The following is a 9,850-nucleotide window of genomic DNA, read 5'->3' on the forward strand; positions in this document are numbered from 1 at the left end:
CCATTTGACCCAGTGATCCCACTTCTAGGACTATACCCTAAGAAACCTGAAACACCAATCAGAAAGAATATATGTAACCCCATGTTCATAGCAGCAGTATTTACAACAGCCCAAATGTCCGGCAGTAGACAAATAGATAAATGGTACATATACACAATGGAGTACTATGCAGCTGTAAAAAAGAAAGATCTCTTAAACTTTGAGACGACATGGAGGGACCTGGAGAGAATTATCCTAAGTGAAACAAGCCAAGCAGAGAAAGACAAATATCACTTATTTGTGGAATATAATGAACATAACAGTCTGAGGAACGGGATAGTCCTAGAGACGTGGAAGTGGGGTACTGACTGACAACCCCCAGAAGAGGGGGTGGGGGGAGAGATAAACCACAGAACTTATATGCATGTATGCATGAACAATGGACATGGACAACAAAGCTGGGAACAGGGTGGGGAGGGAGGAGGAGGGGGTATCAGTGGGGGAAAAAGGAGAAACATCTGTAACAAAAATAATTCATTAATTAAAAAATAAATAAAAATAATTTAAGAGATCAATAGATACAAAAAAGGAAAGTACACTATGATAAGAGAATCTAATTATAAATATGACATAACTTCATTGAAAGTCATGGGGAAGAAGTGCTGACCTAAGTAACTTGGTAAATGAGTAAAGTCTTTAAGACTAAAAGCAAAAGACACTGTACATAGCACTGTATACTAGTCAGTAAAGTATTGTCCGATGTGAGTAAAGATTAGCAATTCCGATAACACTATACATATATGCTGAGATTGAACAATTAAGTAAATGGATGGTGGGTAGTTGGAGCCAGGTTTCTTACTGTTTTTATGAGGGTTTACAGATAAGCAATAGGTGAAGACTAGAATCATGCATGTGATAATAGATTGGAATTGAATATATCGATATAAATTCATGTTTACTTTAATATAGATAAAGATGGTTACCTATGGAAATATTTGTAGTAATTTGTGTATATATTTACATACAGTATAGAATGCACTCATCTATTCCCTTGCACTGTTATCTAAGAGGACCTATATGCAATTAACCCCAATAGCAATAAGCATACCTAGTATCAAGATTATGGTGTCTGTGGAAATAGGTAAACATCAACAAAATAAGAAATGGCAAATGTTACTTACTCAGAACTTGCTAGGGAGTCATCCCCCATCACTTATATTTTGGCTGACTCAAGGCAGGTAGAACAGTAGGAAACTTATATAATGGAAGAAAGGGAAAGCTTCAGCTATGCCCTGATTGGAGTCTATTGGCATGGCGAAGCTACCTGTAGACAGGCTAACCAGAAGTAATGTATCCTATGCAATTAGTTATGGGTCCATAGTCATAGTTGCTACTCCCTAGATGATTTTAAATTCAAAGTGGAGACAAAATTTAGGAACTTTGTCAATTATCAATCAAATCCTGGCCATTTTAAGCTAATTGTTGTAGAGATTATTATTTGGATTCCTGCACTGGCTGCTAACAATAATTGTCTGACTTTCTACAGACCTGACATTTAGATAGTAGGCTGGCTTCCTGAGCTGGTTGCTGTAGATAACAGGCTGGTTTTCTGGTTACTACAGATCGTGGGTCAGAGTTCCATTTTTATATATGGTCTGGTTATAATCTCTTTGTATATTAAGTCTTCCATTTTTTTAATACCATTCTATAGTAAAAAGAACTAGAGATCCTTGAACATATAACTGATTATAGGACTGGGGCAAGAAATATACAAAATGAGCCTAGAGCATATTTTAGTCCCATAAAGTAAAAAAGTGATGATAAGAATAACAACAACCCCATAATGATGGTAGTATGTCAAAAGGACAGAGGAGCCAATTGTAGGAGCCTCCAGTGGGTAAAGTTGAAACAATTTGAACAAAATATAAGTATTTAATAAAAGTAAAACAAGTGCTAAATTATAACTCAAACTACAAAATAAATATCCTTTATTCTATACTAATATAAATAAATGATTGAATAAACAAAAAGTGGGGAGAATAGATAAAACCTCTATGAAACATTCCAAATGATTTATGTAGAGACTTTTTCCCAAGGAGGTAGAGCATAATTTCCCACTCTTCAAGTGTGGGCTGCACATAGTGACTTCTTTCTGAAGAGTACACTGTGGAATGGAGTTTTGAGCAGAGAAAAAATGTATGATGGCAAAACCTGACAAATAGTACTTCAGCCAGTTGATAAAGGTCAACATCAATAATCATAAGTAGCCTGGCTGCTGTGGATCAGTGGATTGAGTATCATGTCATGGACCGAGAGGTCTTGATTCAATTCCTGGTCAGGGCACATGCCCGGGTTGCAGGCACAATCCCCAGTGTGGGGGCATTCAGGTGGCATCCAATCAATGTTTCTCTCTCATACTGATACTTCCTTTTCTCTCTCTCACCTCATCTCTCTTTAAAATATCAATAATAAAAATAAAATGTTGATATTTTTAAAAATAATCATGAATAAGTTAATACCATGTACCCTTGACATAATACAAAGAGAATGGCACTTCTCTGGTTTACATACAACTCCAGTTTAACCATAAGTAAAACAATGGATAAGCCCCAATTAAGGAATTTTTACAAAATACCTCAAAACATACAACTCCAGTTTAACTATAAGTAAAACAATGGATAAGCCCCAATTGAGGGATTTCTACAAAATACCTGACCAGTATTTCTCAAAACTGTCAAGGTAATCAAAAACAACAAAATTCTAAGAAACTGTCATGATCAGATGATCTAAACAGACATGATGACTAAATGTAATGTGAGATACTGGATAGGAGCTTATATTGCTAAAAGGGACACAGGTAAAAATTTAAAAATCCTGAAGTAAGGGCTTCGGTTCATAATAATGAATAGATAATGGTTTATTTATTTATTTATTTATTTATTTATTTATTTATTTATTTTATGAATTTTTATTTACTTTTTGTTACAGATATTTTACCTTTTTACCCCATTGGGACCACCCACCACACCCCACCTCCACCCCATCCCCAACTTAGTTGTCCATGTCCATTGGTCATGCATGCATGCATATAAGTTTTGTTGTTTATCTCTTCCCACCCCCCCACCCCCCCATCCCCTCTTCTGAGGGATGTCAGTCTGTGCCCTACTTCCATGTGTCTGGGTCTACTGTATTCCTCAGACTGTTATGTTCATTATATTCCACAAATAAGTGAGATCATGTGGTATTTGTCTTTTTCTGCTTGGCTTCTTTCACTTAGGATAATACTTTCCAGGTCCCTCCATGTCGTCTCAAAGGATAAGAGATCTTTCTTTCTTACCGCTGCATAGTACTCCCTTGTGTATATGTACCACAGCCTTTTTATCCATTCGTCTACTGGTGGACACTTGGGCTGTTTCCAGATCTTAGCTATTGTAAATAGTGCTGCTATGAACATGGGGGTACATATATTCGTCCTGATTGGTGTTTCAGGCTTCTTAGGGTATATTCCCAGCAGTGGGATCACTGGGTCAAATGGAAGTTCAATTTTTAATTTTTTGAGGTAGCACCATATTGTTTTCCATAGCGGCTGCACCAGTCTGCATTCCCACCAGCAGTGTATTAGAGTTCCCTTTTCTCCACACCCTCGCCAACACTTGCTGTTTGATGATTTGTTGATGGCGGCCATTCTGACAGGTGTGAGGTGATACCTCATTGTTGTTTTAATTTTCATCTCTCTGATGATTAGTGATGTTGAGCATTTCTTCAAATGTCTTTTGGCCATTTGTATGTCCTGTTTGGAGAGGTGTCTATTCAGCTCCTCTGCCCATTTTTTTTTTTTTTTTTTTTTTATGAATTTTTATTTATTTTTTTGTTACAGATATTTTACCTTTTTACCCCATTGGCACCCCCCACCCCACCCCCTCCACCCTGTCCCCGGCTTAGTTGTCCATGTCCATTGGTCATGCATACATGCATATAAGTTCTGTGGTTTATCTCTTCCCACCCCCCCACCCCCCATCCCCTCTTCTGAGGGATGTCAGTCTGTGCCCTACTTCCATGTGTCTGGGTCTACTGTATTCCTCAGACTGTTATGTTCATTATATTCCGTATATAAGTGAGATCATGTGGTATTTGTCTTTTTCTGCTTGGCTTCTTTCACTTAGGATAATACTTTCCAGGTCCCTCCATGTCGTCTCAAAGGATAAGAGATCTTTCTTTCTTACCGCTGCATAGTACTCCATTGTGTATATGTACCACAGCTTTTTGATCCATTCGTCTACTGGTGGACACTTGGGCTGTTTCCAGATCTTAGCTATTGTAAATAGTGCTGCTATGAACATGGGGGTACATATATTCTTCCTGATTGGTGTTTCAGGCTTCTTAGGGTATATTCCCAGCAGTGGGATCACTGGGTCAAATGGAAGTTCAATTTTTAATTTTTTGAGGTAGCACCATATTGTTTTCCATAGCGGCTGCACCAGTCTGCATTCCCACCAGCAGTGTATTAGATTTCCCTTTTCTCCACACCCTCGCCAACACTTGTTGTTTGATGATTTGTTGATGGCGGCCATTCTGACAGGTGTGAGGTGATACCTCATTGTTGTTTTAATTTGCATCTCTCGGATGATTAGTGATGTTGAGCATTTCTTCATATGTCTCTTGGCCATTTGTATGTCCTGTTTGGAGAGGTGTCTATTCAGCTCCTCTGCCCATTTTTTAATTGGGTTCTTTGTCTTCCTTTTGTGGAGTTGTGTGAGCTCTCTGTATATATTGGAAATTAACCCCTTATCTGATACATCATTGGCAATGATGTTCTCCCATACAGTGGGTTGCCTTTACATTTTGATGATCGTTTCTTTTGCTGTGCAGAAGCTTTTTAGTTTGATGTAGTCCCATGTGTTCATTTTCTCCTTTATTTCTGTTGCCTTAGGTGATGTATCAGTGAAAATTCTGCTCCGTATGATGTCCGAAATTTTGTTGCCTACATTTTCTTCTAGAATTTTTATGGATTCACGGGTCACATTTAAGTCTTTTATCCATTTTGAGTTTATTTTTGTGTATGGTGTAAGTTGATGGTCGAGTTTCATTTTTTTGCATGTAGCTGTCCAATTTTCCCAACACCATTTATTAAAGAGGCTGTCTTTACTCCACTGTATGCTCTTGCCACCTTTGTCAATTATTAATTGAGCATATTGCCTTGGGTCCATTTCTGGGTTTTCAGTTCTGTTCCACTGGTCTATATGCCTGTTCTTGTGCCAGTACCAGGCTGTTTTGGTTACAGTCGCTTTGTAGTATAACCTGATATCTGGTAATGTGATCCCTCCAACTTTGTTCTTCTTTTTCAAGATTGCTGTGGCTATTCGGGGTCTTTTTTGGTTCCATATGAACTTTTGAAGTATTTGTTCTAGTTCTATGAAATATGTCGTTGGTATTTTGATGGGGATTGCATTGAATCTATAGATTGCTTTGGGTAGTATGGACATTTTAATTATGTTAATTCTTCCAATCCATGAACAGGGTATGTTCCTCCACTTTTTTATATCTTCCTCTATTTCTTTTTTCAATGACCTGTAGTTTTCTGCAAATAGGTCCTTTACTTCTTTGGTTAAGTTTATTCCTAGGTATCGTAATTTTTTTGGAGCGATGGTAAATGGGATTGTTTTTTCAGTTTCTCTTTCTGTGAGTTCATCATTGATGTACAAGAATGCCGTCGATTTCTTGACGTTAATTTTGTATCCTGCTACTTTGCCAAATTCATTTATTAAGTCTAATAGATTTTTGATGGAGTCTTTAGGGTTTTCTATGTACAATATCATGTCATCTGCAAATAATGACAGTTTCACTTCCTCCTTTCCAATTTGGATCCCTTTTATTTTTTCTTCATGTCTGATTGCTGTGGCTAAGACTTCCAGTACAATGTTAAACAAGAGTGGCGAAAGTGGACATCCCTGTCTTGTTCCTGTTCTTAATGGAAATGTTTTTAGTTTCTGTCCATTGAGTATGATGTTGGCTGTAGGTCTTTCATATATGGCCTTTATTATGTCGAGATATGATCCCTCTATTCCTACATTGCTGAGCGTTTTTATCAGAAATGGATGCTGGATTTTGTCGAATGCTTTTTCAGCATCTATTGATATGATCATGTGGTTTTTATTCTTCATTTTGTTTATGTGGTGTATCACGTTTATTGATTTGCGAATATTGTACCAGCCTTGCATCCCTGGAATGAATCCCACTTGGTCATGGTGAATAATTTTTTTGATGTATTTCTGGATCCGATTTGCTAGTATTTTGTTCAGGATTTTGGCATCTATGTTCATCAGGGATATTGGCCTGTAGTTTTCTTTCTTCGTAGTGTCTTTTTCTGGTTTTGGAATTAGAATTATGCTGGCCTCATAGAACGTGTTTGGAAGTCTTCCTTCTTCTTGAATTTTTTGAAATAGTTTGAGGAGAATGGGTGTTAGTTCTTTTTTGAATGTTCGGTAAAACTCCCCCGTGAAACCATCTGGGCCTGGGCTTTTGTTTGCTGGGAGAGTCTTGATTACCTCTTCAATTTCCTTAGTTGTTATTGGTCTGTTCAAGTTTTCTATCTCTTCCAGGAATAGTTTTGGGAGACTGTGTGTTTCTAGAAATTTGTCCATTTCGCTGAGATTGTCGAATTTGTTGCCATATAGTTGTTCATAGTAGTTGTTAACGATCTTTTGTATTTCCGTGGTGTTGGTTGTTACTTCTCCTCTTTCATTTCTGATTTTGTGTATTTGGGTTCTCTCTCTTTGTTTCTTGGTGAGTCTAGCTAAGGGTCCATCAATCTTGTTTATCTTTTCGAAAAACCAGCTCTTTGTTTCATTGATCCTTTGAATTGTTTTTTTGGTCTCTATGTCATTTATTTCTGCTCTGATCTTTACTATTTCCTTCCTTCTACTTGCTCTGGGGTTTTCTTTTTGTTTGCTTTCTAATTCTTTAAGTTGTGAGGTTAGACAGTCAATTAGAAATTTTTCTTGTTTTTTGAGGTAGGCCTGTAGTGCTATGAACTTCCCTCTCAGAACTGCTTTCGCTGCATCCCATAGATTTTGTGTTGTTGTGTGTTCATTTTCATTGGTTTCCAGGAAGTTTTTGATTTCTTCCTTGATCTCCTCGGTGACCCATTCATTGTTTAATAACATGCTATTTAGCCTCCATGTGTTGAAATGTCTTTGCATGTTCTTGTTGCAGTTGATTTCTAGTTTCATGCCATTGTGATCTGAGAAGATGCTTGATATAATTTCAATCTTCTTGAACTTGTAGAGATTTAGTTTGTGTCCTATCATGTGGTCTATCTTTGAGAATGTCCCATGTGCACTTGAGAAGAATGTGTATTCTGTAGTTTTGGGGTGTAATTCTCTGTAGATATCTATTAAATCCATTTGGTCTAGTGCTTCATTTAGAGTCTCTGTTTCCTTGCTAATTTTTTGCCTAGAGGATCTATCCAGTGCTGTCAACGGGGTGTTGAAGTCCCCAGCTATGATTGTATTGTTGTCGATTTCTCCTTGGAAGTCCTCCAGAAGATTTTTAATATATTTTGGTGCTCCTATATTGGGTGCATATATGTTTATCATGGTTATATCTTCCTGTTGGATAGATCCTTTCAATATTATGTAGTGGCCGTCTTTGTCTCTAGTTATGGTCTTCATTTTGAAATCTATTTTATCAGATATGAGAATTGCTACCCCAGCTTTTTTTTGCTTTCCATTTGCTTGGAAAATTTTTTTCCATCCCTTCACTTTCAACCTATGTGAGTCTTTTGTTGAGAGATGGGTCTCTTGTAAACAACATATAGATGAGTCATGCTTTCTTATCCAATCAGCTACTCTGTGTCTCTTTATGGGAGCATTCAGTCCATTTACGTTTAAGGTGATTATTGATATGTACTTATTTATTGCCATTTTTGTTTAGTGTGGTTCTATTTTTGTTCCCATTTCTACTGCTAATTACAGCAGTCCTTTTAACATTTCTTGCAGTGCTGGTTTGGTGCTAATGTATTCCCTTAGCTTTTTTTTGTCTGGGAAGCTCTTTATTTGATCTTCTATTTTGAATGATAGCCTTGCTGGGTAGAGTAGTCTTGGATTCAGATTCTTGTTTTTCATGACTTTGATTACTTCATGCCATTCCCTTCTGGCCTGTAGTGTTTCTTGTGAGAAGTCAGCTGAGAGCCTTATGGGGTTCCCTTTGTAGGTAACCTGTTGCTTATCTCTTGCTGCTTTTAGGATTCTCTCTTTGTCTTTAATTTGTGGCATTTTAATTACTATGTGTCTTGGTGTGGGCCTGTTTGGGTTCTTCTTACTTGGGACTCTCTGTGCTTCTTGAACTTGAATGCCTTCTTCCTTCACCAAATTAGGGAAGTTTTCTCTCACTATTTTTTGGAATATATTCTCTATCCCTTGCTCCTTTTCTTCTTCTTCGGGGACTCCTATGATGCGAATATTATTACGTTTCCAGTTGTCCCATAGTTCTCTTAAGCTGTCTTCCTGTTTTTTAATAGTTTTTTCCTTTTGTTTTTCTGATTGGTTGATTTTTTCTACCCTGTCTTCTAATTCGCTGATCCGGTCCTCAGCTTCCCCTACTCTGCTTTTTAAACCTTCCAATGTGTTTTTCATTTCGGATATGTCATTTTTTATCTCTTCTTGTTGGTTTTTAATTTCCATTTGGCTTATTTTCAGTGTCTCTATGTCCTTACTCATGCTGTTCAGCTTCTTCAAGATCATGGCTCTGAATTCTAGCTCTGTTAACATGCCTAATTGCTCCACATTGATCTCATCTTCGGTGGAGGTGGTTTGCTCTTTCATTTGGCTTCTGTTTCTGTGTTTCACCATTTTAGCTATCACTCTGGGCTTTGGAGCCTGTCAAGTTCTCCCTGTGGGTGTTGGTGTTCTGCTGTTTGTGGCTCCCTCTCCTGTTTTTAGATGAGCGAGGGAGGACCCGCGTTGAACACCACTGTCAAGTCTTACTTTCCTGGTTAAAGCTGCCAGCCCAGGAAACGTACTGTTATCCTCTAGCTTTTTGCCTGGAGGCTAGCAGTCTAGGTTAATTGATGAGTTTTGGGTTGTCAGTTGATTGAAAAACTCCCTCTGGTGCTCAGCCAAGGGGCTTTCACGAGGGTGGGGCAGATGCTGGTCCTTAGTGAGCCTCAATTAACACTTCAATGGCCCACAGGGTGGGGTTGGATCTCCGAGGGAGGGGCTGCTGCCTCTCTCAGAGCCCTGGGAAGAAGCAATGTGGCCACCGTCCTGAGTGGCTGCACTCAGCCAAAGCTCCGAGAGCCCTCCAAACCCCGAGTGTCCCGACACAGTTCCAGTCCAGTCCGCCCTCCCTCTGCCGGAGCCCAAGGTGAGTGGCTGTGGCTGTTTTAGCCTCAGTCCCGGCTGCGCTGTGGGGCCGCCTGGGAGTGTAACCCGCGGGCGCCGCTTATAGCTAAGGCCGCTGCCGAGCTGCCGACCGTGCGCTCCCAGCCCCGTCTCGCGCCTTCGCAAGCCTACCGGGATGGAGTCAGTGTCCCTCGTTGTATGGTCCTCGCAAGCTGCTTTTCTGTTGGTTTTTCCCGTCGATTTGTCTGTGTTATAGTTGTAATTCCAGTTTGGTTCTGGGAGACGGTCTGTGTAGCTCCGTTCACTCCGCCGCCATTTTTCGGTCTCTCCTCTGCCCATTTTTTAATTGGGTTCTTTGTCTTCCTTTTGTTGAGTTGTATGAGCACTCTATATATATTGGAAATTAACCCCTTATCTGATACATCATTGGCAATGATGTTCTCCCATACAATGGGTTGCCTTTCCATTTTGATGATTGTTTCTTTTGCTGTGCAGAAGCTTTTGAGTTTGATGTAGTCCCATGTGTTCAT

Source organism: Molossus molossus, unplaced genomic scaffold (genome assembly GCF_014108415.1).
Source record: "Molossus molossus isolate mMolMol1 unplaced genomic scaffold, mMolMol1.p scaffold_m16_p_2, whole genome shotgun sequence".
NCBI classification, from domain to species: Eukaryota; Metazoa; Chordata; class Mammalia; order Chiroptera; family Molossidae; genus Molossus; species Molossus molossus.